At 34.6% G+C, this 26,025-nt stretch overlaps 1 protein-coding gene across 1 annotated transcript in view; it reads left to right on the top strand.

The window, feature by feature from the left end:
* The first annotated feature begins 2,386 nt into the window (after positions 1 to 2,386).
* LOC127848391 (basic salivary proline-rich protein 2-like) overlaps positions 2,387 to 26,025 on the top strand; it is a 73,234-nt gene continuing 49,595 nt past the window's right edge. The window contains exons 1-2 of the mRNA XM_052380839.1: positions 2,387 to 2,484; positions 15,085 to 15,254. The gene's annotated coding sequence lies outside the window, so the exon portion shown is untranslated. The remainder of the gene's footprint in view (positions 2,485 to 15,084; positions 15,255 to 26,025) is intronic.

Raw genomic sequence — 26,025 nt, 5'->3', positions numbered from 1 at the left:
AATAAACTCGGCTACAGTCTTAATTAGCCGGGTACGTTGTAGTATATTTTCCGTACCCGATGTACATTATAGTATACTTAAGAGTACCCGGGATCCATTCAAGTAGTACTCGAGCCGAAAATGACCAATCGAGCATAATTAACTAGTCAACGAACGACGTTCTTAATTATTGAAACTAGAAAAAAGGTTAAATTTGTAATACCTAACGATCACCTCGTATTACTGGGGTCAGATAGGAACAGTCTGTTTTAGGGCTTTACACTCATATTTATTGTGACTAATTGTGACTATTATGAATATCGGCATAATACAATCAATCTGCTTTATCGATTATATACAGATCATTCGAGCCAAATGCAATCTCGATAAATTACTTGCATAATAACAAATTAAAAAACAACAACATAAAAATGAGGCACTTTTGCTAAAAATCCTCATTGGAAAGGCATCGTACGGGAAGCAACAACATGTGAAGAAGTACAGGGAACTTCCCCTGGAATGACTTATCCCGCCTCCGGTCTGAAAATGTTTGCCTTAACATGAGTAACATATTGCACGACATTCACCAACCGATTATTTGACTGAAGTAAACAATTAAAGATTATTCTTAAAACTGTTATGTTCTATAAGTAATTAAAAGTTAGGGCTAGCTTGTAACTTAAAACCTAGAATTACATCATTATTTATTATAGAACAGTTTGTTTCATGACTTAAGCACAATTTTAAGCCTGTATATATTCAAACTGTGACGTATCATATGTAGGTCTGAGTCTATTTTTTATTCTTATATATGGGCCCTGCTCTGTAAAAAGGGGGTTTAATGCATGTGCGTAAAGTGTCATCCCAGATTAGCCTGTGCAGTTCGCACAGGCTAATCAGGGACGACACTTTCCGCCTAAGCTGGATTTTGCTTAGAAGATACTTTTATTAAGGAAAATACCATAAAAGCGGAAAGTGTCGTTCCTGATTAGCCTGTGCGGACTGCACAGGCTAATCTGGGACGACACTTAACGCACATGCATTCAACCCCCTTTTCACAGAGCACGGCCCATATATACTATTCTAATAATCTGTTTGTGAATACGGGCCAAGGTCCCACAGTCTGCCACCTTTTTATTTTTTTTATCAAGGGTCTTGTGCGCTACCGAGCCCAGGGAACCGGTTCCGTGCCACAAGTGTGGCGTCATTAATTGCGACAAACTCGGCACAATTCCTCGACAAAATAAATAACCTCCTTACGTCAGTTGACAAAATGACATTTATATCGTAGATTTTTTTTTAAACATTTACTCCAATGTGATTCCTGTGATTAGCAAAGAAATATATCAAACTTTACTCTCATATTATGTAGGCTTTACAGAAACTTAACAATTAAAGTACGAAACGACGATAATATGTTTCAACGAAATCGCGCGAGCTTCTGTAATGTTGCTATAAAATAAATAATTTCTAAAATAAAAAAGTGTTTCGCTAATAAGTGCCCTGCACAAAAGAAATCTAATATGCATGAACTATTATTCACTTTGTCGATGTTCTTGATTTGTTGCTGTTTATGTTGTTATTGTTTGTAAACCATTATAGCATGCATTCTAAGAAAGCATGTCAGAAATGTAAACTTTCTGTGTAAATTGTGCAGCTTTCGCCGCTATCGTTGCAAAATTTCAATGAACAGTGGAATTAAACCCGGCTGTATCGATACGTCACAATATCGCTTCGTAATATTTTAAGTTTTTATTTGTGTATTTTTATAGGACAAGAAACTTGGAAGACATCGCTTTGAACATGTCTCATATTTTTTTAATATTATTTCTCGCTTACTAGAATAAGCAAACGTTTCAAATAGAATTCAGACGTGACATTTAAAACGTGACATCGGAATAATTATACGTGTTGAACATCAACAACAATATTCAGACAAGCGTCACACGGAATACTAGTAGCTCAAAGAATTGTCATATAGCAACAAACAAACGTGTTCACAATTATGATGATTTTTCTACAGATGAATATTTTTTTTTAAATTTGGTCAATTTAGAAAAGGTCCACGGGCTTGATTCTTCCTTTTTCTCTGACAGGTTTAGTTTAATTAGTTTAAACCTATTTATTTTAGCTCGATTGCATCGAAAGCCTAAGGCTTATATAAACGCTCTCGAGTCCGTTTCCTGGGCCTAGAACCAGTACTTGGTGTCTATGGGGGAGATCTAAAGAACGCTCCCTCGGTGGGGATCGAACCTGTGACCTCCCGGTCGTTAGGCGGACACCATATCCATAACACCACGGCGACCTCTGACAGGTTTGATACGTATGGCCGGCTACTGGTAGAAGTTGCAAAAGTTTAAGGTAGCGTGCCACCTAAAATATCAGTGCATTCTTACCTATATTTTAGATCGCCCAAGCGCACCACAAAACGCCTCAATGATTGTGATGAAAAATAAGAAGATACATATTTCTGTGTAATTTGTGTGTCTTTCATCAGTTCTTAGGGTAAATATTTATCAAAACATATATGCTTTATGTAAATACTATGTTCTTTTGTTTTCTATATGGTGCAATATATTAAAATCCGAATTACATGTCAAGTTATCAGAAAGATCCCAAACCCCATGTTTTACTTTTTAGCATTAACGTTTGACTCTAACTTCGTACTCTCTACTTTTGAAATTAAGGAGTCCTCACATAATTCAGGGAGCACACAAAGATGATTTTAAGGTAGTCCTTCAAACTTCATTGAATCAAAAATGGAGTATGGAAAATATACTAACACATACCCTGCCAATTTAGACTGTAGTGTAAACAAATGTGCCGCCTACACTAGTGATATCGTACTTAAAAAAAAAAAGTTTAAGCAGATATGTCATATTATATATCATATTAAAGGTATTTTAATTTGCAGCACTATGCTTTTATTTCAGTCAGATTGGACCATGAATAAGAGAGTTATTAGCTTTTGAATTTTTTTTAAGTCGCATATTTCTGACAAAGTCGGACAGCATTCCATACCAGCGATTTTCCTCCTTCTTTATAAAGTACCGGTAAACGGTACTTTCCCAATCGAACGAAAATTCCCAAATTCCCAAAACGGTACTTTCCCAATCGAGCGAAAATTCCCAAATTCCCAATCGGCATCTGGAAAAATCCCAATCAGCGTCCGAATTTTTTCTCAAAACGATAGAAAGTTTCGTAAAAAAACCAACTTTCGGCGAGCGAACAAAGAAAATCGTATAGTTGTGTGTAACCACGCGCTCGATTAATTTCGGGTTTTATTATTCAGCGCATTCAATCAATAGAGTTGTTACTGTTTCCGGTTCTTTTGCCAGGCAGCCAGCGTACTGTTTTACGTCGGTTTGTAACCTTATCGTAGTTTGAAATGAGTCATAATAGCAAATATTATGCCAAAAAACCAATCGGAACCATCAATCACAGGACACATTGACAGCAATAATGATGCTGTGCAGGGAGGGATGCAAGCAACTGAGTGATGATTAAACATCAAAGATTGTTGAAATTTCACAAAAATGAAAGAGAGAGACATTGCTTTAAAAGAGATTAAAACAACTAGTAATTGATTTGGTGTGTTCTTTATAATATTTTGTTATTTATATAAACTTTATAACTTAATGGTCATTAAGGCATGCCTGCAAATGATTATTTAAATGGGTATGTTCAATTAAGTATGAACTGTATGATGTATTCAATAAGACCCAAACTTCACGACGCGATTTTCCCAATTTCAGGATTTCACGACTCGATTTTTCCCAATTTTGAGGTTTTCACGACTCAATTTTTCCCAATCGGACCGGTACGGGTACTTTTCCCAATTGGACAAGGAAAATCGCTGCATACTTTACCATTTTAGGCAAAATATCACTAATTACAGATTAACCTGATAGCTTTTTGTCATATATGTATACATTTTTAATATTACTTCTTAAAAAAATCACTAAAAGCTGCATTTTAGCGGGAAAGAATGTGATTGGTGTCGTTCGACGTGTTAATAATGACATCATGAGCACTTGCACTTAATATTTGTAAAACATGTTGTTTGCTGTTTGTGTTGCATTTTGTGTTTAAAATATATTACATCTTGGTATCAAATTGTTTGTTTTGTTGAATCTGATTAGAATTTATTAAAAATGATTACTTTATGTTGATTCTGAGTAGTATGACCTGTCTCCTATCATCGATTGATATAAGAACTTCCGGTTGAACTGATATAAAAGAATATAATAGGCAGTGTTATATCAGGCAGATATCAATGCAGCGGTATGAAAAAAAAATTCGATTCCCAGGCTTGGCGAAATTGGAAAAAAACTGCCGGTCATCCGGACAGGCATTTCAGAAAATGTGCCGGTCCGGAGAAAATTTAGCCGGACCGAAAAAAAACAACAACACAACTATGTACATTAAGGATGTTCGATCGTTTCCACTTTACGGTAATTGATTCACTATATAGTGAAAATTAAAAACCTTTATATATTTTCACGGTTTCAAAATATTAGGTTGGAATAAACGAGTGTAAATTCTAGTTTTACTGTTTTGATTATGCGCCTTTAAATTTTCGGCATTTACATATTTTCGAGATTTACTGCATTGAAACCAAGCGTTCGATTGCTTGACGTCACTTCGTGATCGACATCGATGAAACGCTTGCTTACGCTGTAGATGTTATTTTCTGTGCAAATGCAAGCGTCTATTGATAACGAAACGATAATTTGTCAACAATGAGAATCAGATACTTGGCTTAATAATTTTCATTTAAAATGTCTAATTTGGATATAATTCGGAATACAAAACGAAACTTAAAAGGTATTGAAAACAACAACGTTCAATAGAACAATGTGGATTTCAATGGAAAGACTATTTCCACCGACAATCAGGATTTCCGGTATGACCACTGTTATTTTGACGATTTTTCTATCGGTTCGTCGGTAAGCGTGACCACATGTGACAACAGCGATGCTAGTTGGATATAAAATTGGTAGACGTGTCATTGAACTCGACACATTGACCGAATCGCTTTTAGCATGCAGTGCTTGTCAAGTGCCCATGAATTTACTTAACACTGTAGAAAGCAGGGATTTCGGACTGGCATGTGTTTTGGACATACAGTTTAGCAATTGTGGTGCAGTAAATAATGTGGCTACTGGACGGAAACATGGCAGAGTTTATGACATGATCACAAAGCTTGCATTTGGGTAAGACTTCTTTGTCTTTTTGGTACATTGGTGCATTATATCATGATTTATTGTCTAAAATACTGATACTTTTGAATACATTCAGATAGTTATCTCTAAGTAATTCGCGTGTAGTCTACATGCATACATTTTTTATATTGTACTTATCTCTAAGTAATTCGCGTGTAGTCTACATGCATACATTTTTTATATTGTACTTGCTATATTTTTCCTTCATATTTTGTCTGATTTACTGCCAGTACCGGTAAACACAATTACAGTAGAATGTGAATGGTTGTCCTTAGTTAAACATGTATATTTTAAAGTGACAAGTTTATTTTCTTCCTGCAGTCCTAGTTATTAATACCGGTAATAAATATGAAATTTTACAAGTTTACAAAACATAAATATTCTCAATTTGTCAAATACGTATTGGTTTTGAAAATAAAGGGCTTGAATTAATTATTATTTGTGTGTATGTAGATCACTAGGTCTTAAAAAATGTTGTAACTTTTGTAAATTAGTGACATTATTTCATATTATTTTATTCCGCATAAGCATATTCTAGCATTGTGCATTGTCAACTGTTCTGTCATTTACTGCAATCTGTTTCAGGTAAATCAAAAACTGGGTGTTTCACCTGGGACTTTCACATCGAAACTGTCCCTTCTCCATGACCTTCAGCACAAAAAAAGAAAGGCTATAACTGTTACTCGTGCAGCAAAACAGTGACGCATAAGACTTAAAACTCGAACGGTATTTTTAATTATGGGCATTTTATATTTAAAACACAGTATTCTTCATTTGTATGCCCCCAATTGGCGACATAGTTTTCGCACTGTCCGTGGGTCGGTCAGTCCCTCACACTTTTCGTGCCTGCTCTCTAATTCAAGTAGTTTTCATCCGATCTTCACCAAACTGGGTTTCTTACAATTGTATGGATTATTTTTTTATATAGTTACAAAGTTGGAGTTTGGGGCATCCGTGTCGTGTGGACACATTTCTTGTTGTAGATTGTATCAATTGATCCATCAATTATATATGCAAAGTAGTAGTATCATTTAAAAGCATATGCTAATGTTTGTAAATTGATTATTGTAAAAGCATTAATGTGCTGTGTAATCATTTCTTTAAATAAAAATCGGAGATAACCCATGAAGGTGCAAGCAAATTTTCCAATTTGAAATTCTGTTTTTCTGTTCAGGCATTCAAAGGACAGTGCAAGAAGTACAAGCGGGACCAACATACAGTTCAAACATAAAGGACCAAGACGTTGAAGTTACAACTATACCCCCACCTATACCCAAGCCTGGTCCAGCAGGGCTAGACACTACTGGGAAGGAATTTGTTTTCTTTGATTTGGAAACAAGAGGGTTAGGTAAAGTTTATTTTTAACATATTCCTTATTCACAGTGTTGCACATACAGAAGTTTATCTTGGTCCAATTCAGGTATTTAGGTACTCTAATTCTCCAAAGTTGAACTTCTATTAAAAAATATACATATTTACTTACATGTATAACATAATTCAACCTGCTACTGCTGAGTAACTCAATGTGTCAGAGATATCGTGTGAATTGTTGGTCAACCTAGCATATGATTGAATTGCAACAAGAGTTATGTTCAGACTAATTTCTCATTTTGCTTTCATATAATACATCATTCTTAATCTTTATTGATAAAATGATAGTAAATACCACTTAGATGATGCAATGTTACATTACGCACAACTGGCTTTAGTATATTATTGTGCATCGTTTAAAAATTTAAACACTATTCTCTTCGCTTCTTCAGATTTATGAATACATAAGATCATTAGATGCCTACAACTTACTTTGATATATCCATGAATGGAAGAAAAGAGCGTTTCAATTTTCATAATAACAGTTATTATGCCCCCCTTGGAAGAGAGAGTTAATATTGTTTTGCTGGATGTTTGTCTGTGGGTAGATCATTAAGTTTCCGATCAATAATTTGTCAACTTTTTCACTGATTGGCTTTTTACTCTCCATGTGCATAGGGATTGGACAGTATATAACCCCCATTTAAATTATGGTCACTTAGTCAAAGGTCACAATAAGTGTGAAAATTGTTTCTGATCAATAACCCTTCAACTGAAAATTCTCTTAAACCACAATGCATAGAGAATGAATGTGAAGGAACCTCTTCTACGATTGTTCACATTAAGCTTCAAAAAAAGTCCTGTCCTGGTGGGGGGCAATGTTTTTCCCTTTTATATTTATTGTAAACACTTCAAATGTATTTTAAGAAGTTTACATTGTACTTGGGGGAGCGACCCAGGGCTCTGTGATTAACGGGGCTAAAATGGATTTTGTGCAATTTCTATTTAAAATTTTTGTTTTGTTTTTTCAGAGCACACTTCTCACATAATTCAGATAGCTGCAGTGCATTCAACTGGTCAGAAGATTTCCTTGCAAGCGTCAGAAATAACTGGAGTGACAGTTGTTAGCGACTCTATGCTTGTCAAGAGACAAACAGTAACAGCTGTCCCCATCAAATCTGCATTGACAAGTTTTATAACATTCTTACAGAAATGTTCACCAATTATTTTAGTTGGGCATAATATAGAGTCTTTTGATTGTAAAGTGTTGCTCCGTGCTATCCATACTTGTTGAAAAATGTTTGAGTTTCAGCAAAATATTTGTGGCTTTTTAGATACTTAAAAATGTTAAAGGAAATATTACCAAATATGAAATCATATTAGCGGGAACATTTAGTTAAAGACGTCATTGGTGAATTATACATGGCACATGGCGCTATACAGGATATTTTAGCTTTACAAAAGTAAGTGAACTCTGTTCCTCTTGACCAAAAATTGTTAACAAATATTCATTCAGCTTTTACCGAGCAGTGTTAACATACAATGTGTAACTAAATGTTGCTTCCAACATTAAATCTTTACAAACCATAATTGATACAAAAGTTATAAGTCAAGGTATTGCAAGGAAAGTTGCAGGAAGTGGATTTCAACTTAAACATTTGAGTCCTGTATCAAAAAGAAACGGACTGAGTGGTTTGAGGAGCCCCCTTTCAGAGGTTACAAACGGACAAATCAGAGTAACAAAATCAGAGAAAATAATATGTACAATAGCGAGTTATTTGTTGCCTGACATCTAACCAATTGTAATTTGCATCTTGTATATAGATAAGCTATGAAATCTAATAGCTGTTACATCATTGTTTTTCCTTCTCGATGACGAACATAGTTGTGATTCTTATGTCAGTTGTATTTCTCATGTTTCACCTAAGTTGTAAGATATTTTTGGCAGTGCATTAAACCACAGATGGTGTGTGAAACATAATTGCCCAGCTTATTGTATTCTTTGTTGTTTTAAGCTTCACTGGCCAAAGGCCAGCGGGGCTTATGTTATGATTCTGTGTCCGTCGTGCGTGCGTGCCTGAACGTTTCCTTTAAACATCTTCTCCTAAACTACTGGTCCAATTGTGATGAAATTTCTCAGGAATGTTCCTCTTTCAACGTTGTTCAAATTATGCCCCTGGGGTCAAATTTGACCCTGCCCCGGGGTCACAAAATTGAACATATGCTTATATAGGGTCTATTTTGTGAAAACTTCACATATTTTTTCGTCCATAACCATTGGGCCTTGGGCTTCCAAATTTGGTATGTAGTGGCATCTTATAGTCCTCTACCAAGTTTGTTCAAATTATGCCCCTAGGGTCAAGTTTGACCCTGCCCTGACGGTCACAAAATTGAACATATGCTTATATTAGGCATTTTTTGTGAAAACTTTAAAAATCTTCTTGTTCATATTAGTATGGCATAGAGCTACCAAATTTGGTATGTAATGACATGTGATAGTTCTCTACCAAGTTTGTTCAAATTATGCCCCTTGGGTTAAATTTGAAACTGCCCCGGGGATCACAAAACTGAACATATGCTTATAAAGTGCTTTATTTGTGAAAAAAAATTGTCCATATCTATTGGGCCTAGGGCTACCAAATTTGGTATGTAGTGACATCTTATAAACCTCTACCAAATTTGTTCAAATAATGCCTCTGGGGTCAACTTTGACCCTGCCGCGGGGGGTCACAAAATTTAATAAACGCTTATAAAGCGCCTATTTTGTGAAATCTTTAAAAATTTTGTCGAAAACCTTTCTGACTATGGCTACCAAATTTGGTATGCAGGAACATCTTATAGTCATCTACCAAGTTTGTTACTTTGGGTCAAATTTGACCCTGACCCGCAGGTCACAAAATTGAACATTATATACGCTTGTATCTTGCTTATTTTATGAAAACTTTAAAAATATTCTTGTCCTTAACTCTACATCTAAGACTTAGGGCCACCACATTTTGTATGGAGTGAGATATAGTAGTCCTCTACAAAGTTTGCTCAAATTATGCCCCTGGGGTTAAATTTGACCCAGCCCAGGTGGTCACAAAATTGTACATGTGCTTAAATAGGGCCTATATTTAAGTATCTGCACATGCGGAGAATATTTGTTTCAGTCTTTTTTTCAGCAGTGGAGCGATACAGGGCCATCATGGCCTCTTGTCTTTAAATACACATCACACAGTTTTAAAAATAATTTTAAAATACCTAATACATATGCTCAATTTACAACCAACAACATGGGTAACAGGTGGGTGGGGTAATTTAAGATGTTTATTTGAACATCAACATTGTTTTTACAGTTGTTACATCTGAAATATTTTCATAACAATATACATTATAAATATTTCTACGTGTATCACATTTCAGTTGATAATTTGATTGTTATGGAGCAGTTATTATATAGATATGTTTTAATTACTATTACAATGTTAGTCATTGTATTTTTGAAATTACGTCCATATTAAAATGTCTATAGCAAAAAAAAATCCACGGTGACCTATCAATTTCTTTACTTCATTTTAATGCTTAGCTAGTTTACTTTAATTATTGAGAAATTCAAATGAATATGAATATTACATCAACAGAAATATGTATCTGTGTTGCATGTTATCTATTTTGAACTGTGCAATAAAAAATTCAAAACAAACAAAAAACTAGTCATACTTATTTCTCATTATTTTTTACGATTTCCATAATTTTTGGTTTTAAAACTGTTCACTATGATAATACACATGTTACAGTTGCTAATATAATGCAATCTCAATACTATTATGCCATTTTAAATGTTCTACACAAAAACATTTTACCGTACCCCCAAATTTATGCCCCGCAAAAATGACCTTTTTTCAAACGCACATGGCATTTAAAAACCTTCGTTATCTCAAAATTATTCACGGTGACCTCTCTTTTTTATTTTATATTAATTTCAGATACAGATTCATTAATCACCATACAAAAAATTATAGCATTCCGGATATTTTGAAAATTTTCACAAAACGATCGAACATCCTTAAGATAAACCCTTTTTTTCTCAGAAAAATCGAAAAAAAACGCATCGTACCGAAGTATGAGCGTCCTAGAAACTGGTCCATATTCCGTGTTTTGTTGAATTCTCAAATGCGCATAATTAAATTTGTATTCCGAAACACTCTTCCCAATTTAATTTTTACTCGACGTTATCACATTCTTCAAATAAACTGCAAATGTACAGTGTGTTTTAATCCTTTCTCTCCAGAAAAGCGCGCGCAAATTATTCCCTACATATACAACGTCACGTCAAACGCATGGAAAGCATGCGTGTATTAAATTTCTGTTAAATGTTTCGTGGTAAATTTTAATAGAATGATATCGCGAAGAATGTGTGAGTGTTGTGAAAACACGCTTAGCGGTTTTACTGACCCTGTGTAGACTGCGATGTTTTAACAAAAGGGATTAAAATGTGCGAAAGCAGTTGCCGATTTTGCGAGTTTGAAGTAGGTGTTGTGTAACCAGTTGGATTTGCTAATTGTACGTTAACAAACTTATTGCAAACATCAACACAATGAGCGATTTCATTTTCATGATGTAGACTGTAGTAAAGGGTTTGCTCTTCGAATTTTCAACTTTGAAAAAATATGATATGTTTGCATTCATTGCACATTTATTTTGCCGGTCACAAGGACCGACATTCTGGTTAAACCTGCCGGACCAAATGAAAATTTGCCGGTCAGGACCGACGGACCGGCAATTTCGCCAAGCCTGGATTCCGGTACACAATACTTATTCAGGGTTCGCCAAAACTTGAAAAATCTGTCAGTCATTCGGACTGACAGACTTGAAATTTTTGTCAGTCCGAATCAGTTTCTGTCAGTCCCACTGTCCGACTAAACTATAACAGCAAAACACAACAAAAAAGAGTACCTTTTTTAATGTTTATTGGTTTTGATCACATTAAAATACATAAAAACATGTCCAAAGTCGATATAATTAAACAATTATTATATTAATAATAAACCACATATAAACCAAAGGTATTTTTTTTAGACTTCTTTTTGTCAAACTGTTTTTTAGCCTGCACAGCTCTACAAATCCGTGTTCTTGAAAAGTTAGGGTGACATCCAATCAAGTTTAACTTAATTGCACACACCCATTCACACTACTTTGGATGACTTCAATTTCTGTTTATTAACCGATTTCACAAGTTCTAAACAACACCTATTGTTAAAATATTTTCTCTTAGCTGAGGTGGTTGATTTCCAGGATCAATTAAATGAATGTCTTTCACACCTATTTCTTGATAGAAAACCCATGATAATTACCACTACCATTCTTGTTGTCTGAAATAACACAAAACATATTGCTACAAACTATCAACAAATCAAAACATAAATATCCCTATGTTTGAATTTTAAAATATCCGAAATATAGTACATCAGGTGAAAAATCTAATTTTGATTTCAGAAATTGTTGGTGTGTAAATTAAAATATATCCTTCCCAGAACAATATAATAATGAAACTATTTAACAGAAATGCTCACAAATGCCTGTTGAAACAAGTTTTCATGCGGTTTTTGTTGTGGAGAAATTAAATGGAACAAATAAAATGGCGGACGCACTCGGTTGCTTTTTTTAACAAAGACCGTTGATTTTGAAATCGCATGTGATAGTCAATTCAAATCCAACTTTAAACATCAAAACATCAAAATGAAGGTAAGAAAAAAAGGATTTTGACAGAAGTTGAACAAAAAGCATTTACCTTCTATTAATCCAATAGCATATTATACACTTTGAGTGATCTTTTTGAAACCATTTTTCATCCGATTGTGTCGGTCAGTCGGACCGATTATCTTAAATCACTTGTCGGTCCTTAGAAAAATTTGCCGGTCAGGACCGGCGGACTGACTGTTTTGGCGAACCCTGCTTATTATAGATTTTAGTTATTCAACATTAAATGTATCGACGATTTTTGGGCTGACATGAATCGATTTACCGAATGAGCAATGTCATGATATGTGTCTTGTTCTGAGAAAACTGGGCTTAATTCATGTGCGTAAAGTGTCGTCCCAGATTAGCCTGTGCAGTCCGCACAGGCTAATCAGAGACAACACTTTCCGCTTTTATGGTATTTATAGTTTCAAGAAGTCCCTCCTTACCAAAAATCAAGTTTAGGCGGAAAGTGTCGTCCCTGATTAGCCTGTGCGGACTGCACAGGCTAATTCGGTATTATGTCCAGTTTTATCAGAACAAGACACATATAATCGTGTACATGCAATGGTCCATCACATCTGCGTAGATAATCACCTAATATTTATTAATGTAAACGTTTTTCAGAGTTAAAATTTCTGTTCCAAATGTCAAAATGTGTAATTATTTTCAACCTTAAAAAATATAGAACTGTCACATGCCTAGTTAGAACTGTGCCTTTAGAAGTCCTCGTATATGTGACTTCAATCTAAATCCATGCTAATTTATATTAGAATGTGTATGCATTTATGTGATACATGCGAAAAAGGGTATTCCATGAAGTGACAGTTGTGCAGCAAAATTAGTTAATGCAACAATAATGTGTGTTTATTTCGACCGATTGTATACATGATTTTCAGATAATTTAGTTTCACCAAGCATTCGTGTTTTTTATTAAGGCCTTTAGCAGGTTCAATCCCTGTGTTTTATTGATTAAGTGTTGAATCAGTTTATTCCATTGCTGTGAACAATTTCTTGATTTATGTTCAATAATTGTTTACTTGCCAATACGCGGAACTGCTGTTGTACATATATTATACCAACATGTCCATTTAATTAATCCGAAAGAGGCTCGGTAGTCAAAAATCCATGGCATTGATAAATATAGTTTACTAATTGAAATGATTATATATATTCTTGGAATATGCTGATATGAAGAATTGTACAGTTTTTATTTGTTAATGATACGTTTCAATTAGAATTGTTGCTCATTTTTAGAGTTGATAAATATATTTTGTACTGACTATATATTAATAGATATGTTTTAATGGCTATGTAATGTAACAGTAAAATACATACAATAATATGTGTTTTATTGAATTTTAAAGTCAACATTTTGAAAAAAGAAGTTCATAATCTGCCATTATGAATCATGTACTTGAAAAATTTCAACAAATAAAAATGCTCTTGTTGTTTTAAACATGTTTTGTTAAATATTTCTTGCAATAATCTGTAAATGTACAGATTGATTATCTGTAAATTCACAGATAATCTGTCAAAAGGCCACTTTCTTAGAGTTAGATATGTAATACAGGCTGTATATAGGTTTATCGTAAAATAATCTCGCTGCGTTAAATAAACACATAAATTTGCTGAAGAAATGAAATTTTGCATGGTCGCAAAAATATGTGACAACTTGCCGGCCGGTTAGGGTCATCATATTTAAAGCGGGTGCGCAAAAATGAGCTTGTCTTTTCATGAACTTTTTAAACACATTTGGGTTTATAAAAGATCAAATTAATGTACTATATAACTTCTATGCACTTCTACAGACTTACAACAACTAGAGAAGCTTCCAAATATGGTCTTTTATCGTAAAATGACAAATTTTAGAATTTTTGCAAAAGTCAACAACATGTGGTATCAATGGAAAGAGCATGATTTCCCCTTTAAATTCGCATATTCGGCTTGAAAATATATGTATATCTTGGCCAATGACAAACACTTGTACATACCCACTGATCACATGGTTTTCAAAATGGCCGCTCCCATGGACATTTTTATCCGAATGTCGGTCAACTTTAAGAGCAGTTTGCAGAAACTGTGCGCTTTATTAGAGCATTTAAATATGAAAAATAGACATTTCAATCTTTCTTTTACATCAGTGTTGAATTTCAAGAAAATTCCTTTCATTTTAATTTATTTACAAACTGTTTTATAAACCTCATATTTACATTGCGTCAGAAGGTAAAGCCAGTATAGCCGCAGTCATCGACGTCGCTACCTACACTATTACTGCATACAGGAACAGAACCTACATATACAATGACCACAGACCACCTATCAAAATTTACAGTCAGGCAATCCCACATATGAAGCTCGAAGATAGACTCTTTTATTTTTAAGCCCGTAAATTCAATGTCATAAAATGTGCTATGGAATACAAAACAAAATTCTCTTCGATAAAAAACTTCCTAAAACGTTTTTTTGAGCAGGAGTTTCAATAATATAGAAGACATTTTACAGAAAATTGCCATAAATATGGGTATCAACATAATGAATTTGAAAAAAAAGCCAACAAGGATCAATTTAGCTTCCCAAGTACATTTCAGTATATTTTCCGTACCTGGGATACATTTAAGTATACTTAAAAGTACCAGGGGTACATTTAAGTAGTACCCTAGTCAATAATGACCAAGTGAGCCATAATAGAGCCTCTGGCAAATAATATTATGAAATATTCTGAAATCTAAGGCAAGGAAATGCCAACTTCAAGTTTTAACAAGTTTAAAAAAGCTATTGTTCAGATCTTAGCAGTTACTGTTTCAACTAATTGTTCCTACAACACCATTTCTCTGCTATATTCCAGTGCAATGGTTCTGCAAGTTCAATCAGCATCCTGACATTGTTCTTCCATCTGAATTGCTCGGCACAATGTCAACAAACGATCCATCGGCTAGTCGCATCCCTGGTCAGTTGAAGCGGTCTCCTGAAAAGCTCAGCAAGCACTTCAGACACAGCGACTCTGGGTCAGAATCGGTAAGTTAGCCATAGGTCTAAGGCCTTTTCTGCGGTTTTCATTGATCTGAAGAACAGGCAGGCTAGCCCAGTTGATAGGGGCAGAGTACAATAAGCATAGCGGGTACAATCCCTGGCACTGTATCATATCTAGTGTTGGGTCTGTTAATAAAACCAATCCCTTAGTTGCAATAATTATTAATACAACTCCCAGCTATTGACCCTCCTGGTTGCTGAGAGTTGCAACTGATTACACGTTTATTCATGTAAAGATGCCGCCCAGAATCGAGGCGGGGCTTTGATGAAATATTAGTCACATAAACTATTTTCTGGCTTAAATAAACACAAATAGATCGTAAATATATCCATAATGCGCAAGTTAAAACAATTTACAGCGGTAGTTCAGGAGTCCGAGTTTCCTTAAAATGAGACTCGGACTCCTTGTTTTTGTATGGAGGTAGTCCGTTGGACTTCTTTAAAATCATCTTTGAATTTTAAAGAATCCTTTGATTTCCTTGTTTGTTTCGCAAGATCAGAACGTCCGAACTTTTGTGCATCCGAAAAATGGGCCATCAATCATTCTGCCTGAACACATGGACAAAAATGAAATAATCCAAAATTATTCATTTTGGTTCCCCTTTCGCTGTCTGTGCGTGTAGTAATAGGGAACATACAAACTATGAAACACTGTCCGTGGCCGTTTTCTTCTGATATTTTTGCTACTGTAAACTTGCTTCGCCAAACAGTCTCTCATTACTATAAAATCATCACAATGCCCGAAATTGTTTACACAATGAACTTTTTATGACCACAATGTAATGAAGATGGGACCGGTGGTAAATCATTTGAGCGTGAATAACCCGTGTAACTATCAATCGATGATTTCAGTGGTTTATTGCAGTTAGTAGGAATTTGTCATACCAACCACACTAATTGGTTCCTAGAGTGTACTCCTCCACGATAAACTCGTGGCAAGTTACTTAAAAGACTCACGATGGCAACATGGTGTAACCCTCATGGAAATTGTGCTTTTCATGCACAACATTGTCTACACATTTTTATGTCCCCCACCACTATAGTGGGGGACATATTGTTTTTGCCCTGTCTGTTTGTGTGTTTGTTTGCCCCAACTTTAACCTTTGCAATAACTTTTGCAATATTGAAGATAGCAACTTGATATTTGGCATGCATGTGTATCTCATGGAGCTGCACATTTTGAGTGGTGAAAGGTCACGGTCAAGGTCATCCTTCAAGGTCAAAGGTCAAATATATAGATTCAAAGCGGCACAAAAGGGGACATAGTGTTTCTGACAAACACATTTCTTGTTTATTGGATGTTTTCATGCCATCATGGTGTAAAAATCAAATGATGAAATAAAAATAAACTTAACATTATTTTGCGTTAATTATATTAAGCTTATTATTAATTTTAATAATACTGGAATGTGTTGAATATTTTGCAATGTGATATAACAAATATTGAACAGCAGTCACTTAGAACTTTGATCTGAAAACAATCATAAAATAAAAATGTAACATTTCATGCATTGACATGTGTTATAACCAAACAATACGATAAATCAAAGTACTGGCAGTACTGGTGTGAGGATGCTTTTGAAGAGGATGGATATAAAACATCAATTTAAGTTTATCTATATTACCACAATTGTGTATGTTGATACAACCATTTGGGTACAATAAAAAATTTGGGTACGAAAATTTGGTACGAAAAAAATTTGCGTACGAAACATTTTTGGTACGAAAAAAAGTTTAGGGGTACGGGGAAGTAGTACCCGTGGGTAACTTGACCCATTGAGCGAAACTGGGAGGCGGGTCACATTCTTGTTCATTAAGTATGGCAATACATTCATAATGATTCTCGAAAGTAGGTATGAGCACATAGCCCACGAACATATGGATAAGTTAACTAAAAGCGAAATGACCTTATACATGTATATGCTGAAATCTAACAATCGAACGAAATATCAAACATGGTATGTACACTTAGGTGGTTGTGTAATTTCTGTTAGAATATCGTATTCAATATGTAAATTTTAAATGATTGTGCCCGCACTTGAGTTTGTAGCCTTGTTTGAGTCTATACGCGCCTAGGCTGCACCCAGTGTGTGTATTTGTGTTTTTCCAAGGTAATGAGTTACCTCTGCGCTGAGGCTGCATAATGTTGGGACCCGAAGTGTGTCCAGCACTCCTACCTAATAAGATTAGATTGACGACAGTTGGGACAAATTTTGAATGATAGCTGCAATTTCCAGCTATTTGTTTTGTACTGAAATACTTTTTAATTTGTTATATGGTCAAATGCTGCGAGGGGGGGGGATGAGATTTCCGGAAAAAAACAACTGTCAGGAATGGTGACCACAAAACAACCAAAATATAACATTGCGCCGGGAGCGGGAATCAAACCGGTGTCGTAAAGGTGAAAAAGCGAACGTCCTTACCACTGCGCTAGCGGGACGGACAATTACGCAAAGAAATGTTGTTTTATCTATATATATCATAGCAGTGCATATCATTACAATTTGCAGGTTCGAAATCGTTCGCATTCTTTAGTTTTGTGATCACGTAAAAAGTTAATTTTACATGTTTTTATTCGCAATTTATTTACTAAATCGAGAACAAATATCAAACAAAATAGAGAAAATATATAGTTGTTTCATTGGTCTATAAAAATAAAATGGATGTAAAATGACTAATTTGAAATTAACGTTCTGATACACTTATTGAATCTGTTTCCCCAGGATATGCTGTTCTATTAATATTTACCTTTATCAACACGAACGACAACTCTGCTAGGAGAATGTTATCAATGAAAATCAACGAGCAGTGGCGAATGCCAAGGGAAGTAACTGAAAAATCGAGTTATCTCAATCGGACTGGCTCGGTCTTTTACATAGGTCGCAATTGTGAAGATTTTTTTTACTGGTTATCAAACCTTGGACGCTGCTGTTCCAGCATCGTCAAAAAAGTGTCTTAATTGTTTGACTCCTTGAAATCTCAGATGAGTTAGTGTATAACACAGACTTACTTGATATGGAATGCTCGCATAATATTGATATTAATCCAAAGTTTTAAACACTTCACAGGTTCATTTAAATGTGTCTGTTTTTGCAATGGACAAATCCGAGTATTCTGACCAATTTCTGAATTCGAAAACATGCTATAGACTATCACCGGAATCTTTGGCGAGATAGATCTTGTGTCTAATCAACAATCGTAATATAACGACCATCTCCGGTACATCCGAAAGATAGATTGAATCATAAATTAAAAACTTCGGCTTTCGGTTTGATAACGTTTTTTGTATACAGTTTTTGTTATGATTATTTCTCCACAAATCACTCGCAAATTGATGTCAGTGATAACAGATTTGTGTTTGTTACGATATATAAGGTTGATTGAACGCGATTTCATAGACATACGTGATAAAATATTTTTTTGCATTAAAAAATCGGTTAACAAGAAGAACTCTGAGCTGTACGTATGTACTTATAAAAGATCAGAGCATCTAAGAAGAACTACATTCCCCCCTCCTCTGATTTAAATAGGGCAGTTATCATGTTAGTAACTGGCAAACCAACTACCGGGTATTTAAGGAAAAAGTGTGAGTGGGTAAACTGACTGTGGTGATATGACTGAAAAAGTGTGAGTGGGTAAACTGACTGGTGATATGACTGAAAAAGTGTGAGTGGGTAAACTGACTGTGGTGATATGACTGAAAAAGTGTGAGTGGGTAAACTGACTGTGGTGATATGACTGAAAAAGTGTGAGTGGGTAAACTGACTGTGGTGATATGAAAGTGTGAGTGGGTAAACTGACTGGGGTGATATGAAAGTGTGAGTGGGTAAACTGACTGTGGTGATATGAAAGTGTGAGTGGGTAAACTGACTGTGGTGATATGACTGAAAAAGTGTGAGTGGGTAAACTGACTGTGGTGATATGAAAGTGTGAGTGGGTAAACTGACTGTTGTGATATGACTGAAATACTGTTTAACTCCAAACAATCCAAGAAAGTAATCCAACTATCATTTGTCAGAATATCTTACCCTTTTTGCCAAATATGGCTATTAGTTCCCTTGTTCTTCAAAAACAATTCAAAATCCAAATAAAGAAAAGAGAAAACTCTTTATTTAACTAAAATAATGTTCCTCTCAAATGTGGTTGCCGGTTTACCTATCGAAACAACCAGTTAACCAGTTACATTTTCAGGAAAATATTAACCTGAAAAAAATTTTGGTATGCTTTTTTCTTGGAATAATTTTTTCTCTTTTTCATAATACAATTTGGAGGATTTTAGGTTTTGCGCGCGACATACTGCCAGTTTGCGCTGGCTACTAGTAAAAACACCATGCCGCACCATGGACGGTAGTTAATAACGTGTCAACAAACAAAGCAATAAATCAGTACCTTTGTGGTAACAAACAGGGGGTACGTTTTGATAATTGGCACTATTGTTTTGTTTAACTCGCAAAAATGTAACTAGCAAACTGCTGGAAGTGGGGGCTATTAGCGAAGACGCAATTGACAAGTTTATTGAACTCGCGATAAAATTCAGTTCATACATTTGATGGCTTATTTTGATGTTTTGTTCACTAATATTCAACACTGATTGCCCGTGAAAATAAAGTATTTATAAGTAACAGTTTTATAAAGAATTGCATTCGTAGTTAAAATCTTGTTGAGTTAACGTCTTATTTGTTCTATCAGACATTAATATCATTGTTAGTAATTTACGTCATCCATGATGCCACCACTAATGTCTGAGGCAAGTTTGATTTAAGAAAGCAAATAATTAAACTAATTGAATAAATAAACATTAATAATCAGTGATTCATTTTGCTGTGCGTCCCCTGTGCCAGACGCACGTTTTTTTCTGGGGACGCATCACTCTCAAACATGTGCGTACTCAGGACGCATTGTTTAAAAACTCCGATTTTCAACATCGTCAAAGTTGTACATGATACAGAGTTCGTTCGTGGAGATAAGCGAAACACATGTAAACACCGTTTTGAAAAGTAGAACGGAAGTAACATTACTACATTCGGAAGGTAATACGCGTATTTTGATTGGTTGAAATATAGCAATTATCCAATCAGTTACGGCGTTTTATTAAAAGTTTGTTGGATGTTTAATTGGCTGTCCCGGATGGTAAATGAAGAAAATGCCACCCAGAAAGGTTTTCAAAATTGATCCTCAACAATTTAAACTCGCTGTGTAGATATTTATCGATAACGCAGCCTCAATGTTAACCATGTGGTTTAATTTGAAGAATAAACGGCGGAAAACACATTTTGCGTTAGTCTGTTGTGAGCGCAGACAGTTATAGAGTAAAGCGATGTTACTATACTTTTCTGGATTAATTGATCATTGTTGTTTATTCTAAAGTGACAATTTAAAATTTGCAAGTTTTGAAATAAATAGCATCTTTTATGGTACATACATAATAGTGATACAGATCGTACAGTATTCCGTCCTATGTAACGTAGAATGTAAGTACATATAACAACACAGACATCTGCTGTTCATAATGCAGGATGTGAGAGGGTTTTTTCTGTACAGAATAAGGTCTTGACCAAATTCAGGAACAGGTTAACTGTAGGGAAACAAGAGAAACTAATTATCAGAGTTAAGTTGTGCAATCTTGCCAGGAATGAATTTATGGAAAAAGCTCTCCCTGTTTGGAGGAAAAAAAACAGGCGAGAAGGCTATACATCTTAAATACAGTATGAGTGTTGTTACACTAAATCTTTATTGAAGGTGTAAACCTTTTGACCAAAGCAGAAATTGTCTTTTGTCAAACTGTTTGAAAGGGCTTATTTTGACCAAAAAAATATAAACACTAGTCATCCAATTTATTAAAACTCTAGTCAGTCCAAATTGTTAAAGATGTCGAAAGTTCTCTGTTTAAGATGTCACATGTTTCACTGTTTGTTATTTAAAGTTAAACAAATAAAGATTTTACTTGCTATAAACCTATTTCTGTTTTTAGCTGTAAAATTGCATAAAAGAGCCCCTGGCTAAGGCACATCAGGTTTAGTAGATTTTTTGTAACGAATTTACAAAGACACAAACCTATTGTTTTCAGTTTGGACCAATTGTTTCAAAATATGGGAGTCCCAGGGACTCATTGATGAAGATTTCAAAATGAATCACTGAATAATACCGTAAATCCACGAATATAATACGCCCTCGTGCATAATACGCACCCCCGAGTTTGGTCAAAATTTATCGGTAAAAATTGAAAATCCGAGTAAAATACGCACTAAAAAAATCATTGTCCGAAATCCGCCATTTCCGAAAAAATGTGTCAATATTTTTTTGTGCTGTGAAAATAGCAAATCAATTTGGTGTTGTCAACTATCTGTTACCCCGGTATTTTGATAGGGATGTGTTAAAGTGCTGTTGTTATGACAGTTGCATAATAAATATCTCTGTCTATTGTTTATATTACCATTGATTGTTACCGATAACACACAGGCCTCTTGCTGACATCCGGGTCAAGCAGTCATAATTACAAAAGAAAGAAGCAGAGACGCTGTTTTTTGTTTTCACATTTATTTCAATTCGACAATATTCGGAACGATAATAATTATTAATAATAAAGTAAAAAGAAGACAAAATGGTTACTTCTGTTTTTATAGTTGTCTAGATGAATTACTTTTTCTTTTTTTCGAGTTACACACTCGATACTTTAATATAACTTAAAATACAATCAAACCGCTCGTGTTTTTCATGATCTAGTTAAATAAAATACGCTGCTGTCATTAAGGCTAGTTTGGGAGTAAAAAACAAATTAATTAATTATCACATTTCAATTTAATTCGACAATTGGCAGACAGGTGTTATAGACTCTATTAGCATTATAAAACGTATTATTTAATTACCACTCTTTACTTCAGATATGGTAAATATGCGCTAGAAAGATAAATAGTGGTCAGCTAAGAAATATTTATTTACGGGTATTGTCAGTTGTTTTTTTCATTTGCTAATCTCTTTATACGACTTAGCGTCCAGATGTATTTTGTAGGCAGACGACGATATTAACTGTGTATTCAAAGTATACAGTGTCTGCGCATGGATGACCCAATATACTCCGATAGCTCCTCCCGTTCTCACGTTTCATTCGACAACGTCATTTCATGTGTTAGCGAGCTCAATGTATTTGCCAGCTAGCTACCATGCGCACTTCAATATCAATAAGGTCAAGCTATGTCTCATAATCGGGTACAGACCGGGTTTCGTTTACTGTTCGAATTGCCAACATTTTCATTAAAACAAAGAGACAAATATAGAAAACCAGTCCGATATAAATGGCGGATGTTTTCAATGAAATTTTACTAGATTTTCGCATTTTCACAAATAAGATTTTTATTGAGCCAAAATTCTCAATATTTTCGCAAATAAGTCAAATGGCGAACAACAGCGCGAGCCCTGTTGCACCCCTTTGATGTAATGGTGTAGTTCAAAATGGCTGCTGCGAAGCGAATAACAGCGATTAAGTTGAAAATTGCACAGGAAATTTTTGTTCTGCTCTAAACTCATATATTATACGCACCCCCTACTTGAAGAAAAAATCGGCAGGTAAAAAAGTGCATATTATATTCGTAGATTTACGGTAAAATTAAAACAGAGTAAATCAAGAAACACACCGTTTGTGAGCGATAATACACCAACGTAATGTAAGTGACCCAACCAAAAATAAGCTAATGACACGAGAAAATGAACATTGTGTTATTCTTTAATTTTTACTCATCTTCTTTTACACAACAACAAAAGTAATTGCTCTTGGCTTTGGCGGCATCTCTAGATGCTTCTTTAATGTTTGGTATATCATTCTCTGGATTTATTGATGCTGCAGTATGTATTTTGAAAATGATCTTTTATTTCTGGAAATATCATGAACCGCAAAGAAGGAAATAATGTTGTTGTAAAAACTGCAAGTGGGTAACAAGCTAAGGAAGCAAAAATACCAGACAGTAGGTCGGACAATCTGGCATTTCACCATATGTCTTTTTAAAATGTTCATCGGCGATGTTTGACAGGCCGACGAGCTTTTGCTATGTCTGCTAATCGAATCTTTTTGATTGACAAATTAATGAAAACTAATTGCAGTGGCAAGAGGCAACAGTGGATAAATATATTAAAAAGCAATACCAGTTTATGAGCAGTTAAGGAAGAATTACTGTCATGGAATTAAAAATAGATTCTACATGTATGACATCAGCAAATTTTATAACATGGATCGTATAAATGTGTTAAATTATATTTGCATTAATAGAAGTTAACGTAAAGCAGCAGTAGCTTAAAAAAACACAAACAAGTAAAACTGCATGTTAAACTATACAAATATCAGTTTATTATCTCTATATTTGCAAAAACATCAACAAATGAAAATGGGGAAACAAAGAGTGAGACCTATTTTAATAGAGTGGTGCATACCAATTGGAAATTCCAAGCCTGGCAAGGATTAAAGTGTGAACCATAATGAGGCCATATAATTAAAAGGTAAAATACTCAAACCATTTGCCATGTGTATCTGTCCTTGTTTCAGTCACTGAAGCTTCATTTCATGTAGTCACTGTACATTTTCACTGGTGATAAGGATCTATGGAATTACATTGTCGATGGAATTTTTAAATGATAATTTTATATATGTTTTATCTCAATTTGAAAGTGTTTGTAAGCAAAAGAAAAAGATTGCAAGTTTCTTCAGTGTTTGTCAAAACAACACCATATTTCCCAATACAGTAGGCAACAGCCTCATTCATAAAATTGTGAGAAAAACTGAGAACTGAACTTAGTTTTTGTCTATTTTGCATCCAGCTATTCAATTTGATTGTGTAGTGTATACTCAAATAAAGCAACATTTATTGACTGTTCACACTGATGAATTCGCTGATTGTAAACCAATATCAATAAAGGGTTACTGCAGCTGTGACATTTATTAGGTCCTTCATTGTCTGAGGCTGCAACATGTAAGGAGCCACAGTGTGTCCCAGCATCCCAATCTAAAGTACTTACAATTTAGCAAATGATTATGGCTAAATTTCCCCCATAAGAAGCAAAGTGGAAATGGCTTTTGCAAACAGCATAAAACCAGAACAGCCTGCGAGTAACTCGCAGTCTTTCAGGTTTTATGCTGTTTGCTGCTCATCAGTATCTAGGGTTTGCAAATGAAGCCTTAAAATCTTGAATCTCGTAAGAAAGGTCTTTTATAAAATGTAGCTTCCTGAGTGACTACAAATGCATAAAGATACGTATCTAAGTGGTAAAGGGTAAAAATATGTACATGTATCTAAGTGGTAAAGGGTATAAATACATATCTAAGTGGTACAGGGTAAAAGTATGTATCTAAGTGGTAAAGGGTTAACATACATATCTAAGTGGTACAGGGTAAATATAAGTATCTAAGTGGTAAAGGGTAAAAATACGTATCTAAGTGGTAAAGGGTAAAAATATGTATCTAAGTGGTAAAGGGTATAATACGCATGTAAGTGGTAAAGGGTAAACATACGTATCTAAGTGGCAAAGGGTAAAAATACGTTTCTAAGTGGTAAAGGGTTAACATATGTATCTAAGTGGTGAAGAGTAAAAATACGTATCTAAGTCGTAAAGGGTTAAACTCCAGAAACTCTACCCAGAGTTCTTGTTCCTATCCACTTCTTTCAAAACAGTACTCTAACAAAAAACAGAACATGATTAAAGTTTCTATTTCTGCCTTTGAACGGTCAATGCAAAGCAATTAGGGTTAAACCCTTTACCACTTAGATAGTTATTTTCACCCATTTAGAAAGTTTTATTTAATTGAAAGCCTTTCTTACTAGATCCAAGTTTTTAAAGCTTCATCTCCAGATCTGATGATCAGAAGACAGCACAAAACCTGAACAGACTGTGAGTTACAGCCAGGCTGTTCTGGTTTTATGCTGTTTGCACATAGTCATTTTCACTTTGCTTCTTATTAGGGATAGGGTTGAAACTGGTTTTATGTCTGGCCAATCCTCACACTTCCCTTGGAATTAATCACAAAGTTTTTAATGAAATGCTCCTATGCAGACAGAACATGAAGACATGAAATCCAAAGTGTGACTCAAATTTATTTTAAAATCATGAAATATAAAAAAATTAAGTTAATTATCATAATTTATTCAATTTAAAATAATTTTCTGCTACATGTATCATGAACGAACAAGGGAGACAACTCATGAGGTCGAATTTTGGGTAGTGAACAAAAAGTGGCTCTTTATTACTTGGGTCTAAATAATGTTTAAGAGCTCTTTTCTGGTTGGATTAAAGAGTCAGAAATCACCCAATCAAGAAAGTCAAAACACTTATCTGACAGAACATTCAATTTCATGCGGCATGCAAGCTATTTACATAACACAAATTGTTAAGCAAAAAGTTGGGAATATTTGTTTTCGCGTTAAGCGTTTTGCTGACTGAAATCTATGTGCTATTACTTGAAAATAATTTATTTATTTGTATACACTAGGGAAGCGGTAGAATATTTGCGGAAAACTTAAGAATTTTAATAAAATTTTGTGTTGACCAACATTTTCCAAGTGGTTACGGAAATTGCTGATTGTTCAGATATATTGATATACATAGGCCAAAGGACATAATAGCCTTCATATTTCAATTGTATCGGCCTTGAAATTATCAATGTATTAAATGAGAAGCAAAATCATACAGTTATCAACAAATTATAGTCAGTAACATTAAAATCTTAAGGTGCAGTCATTTTGTTTTTCAAAAACGGGGACATGCTGTTTTTCAG

The sequence above is a fragment of the Dreissena polymorpha genome, chromosome 10 (assembly GCF_020536995.1).
Source record: "Dreissena polymorpha isolate Duluth1 chromosome 10, UMN_Dpol_1.0, whole genome shotgun sequence".
Taxonomy (NCBI): domain Eukaryota; kingdom Metazoa; phylum Mollusca; class Bivalvia; order Myida; family Dreissenidae; genus Dreissena; species Dreissena polymorpha.
Note: the sequence above shows the minus strand (reverse complement) of the source record. Positions and strands in the feature narration are given on the sequence as shown.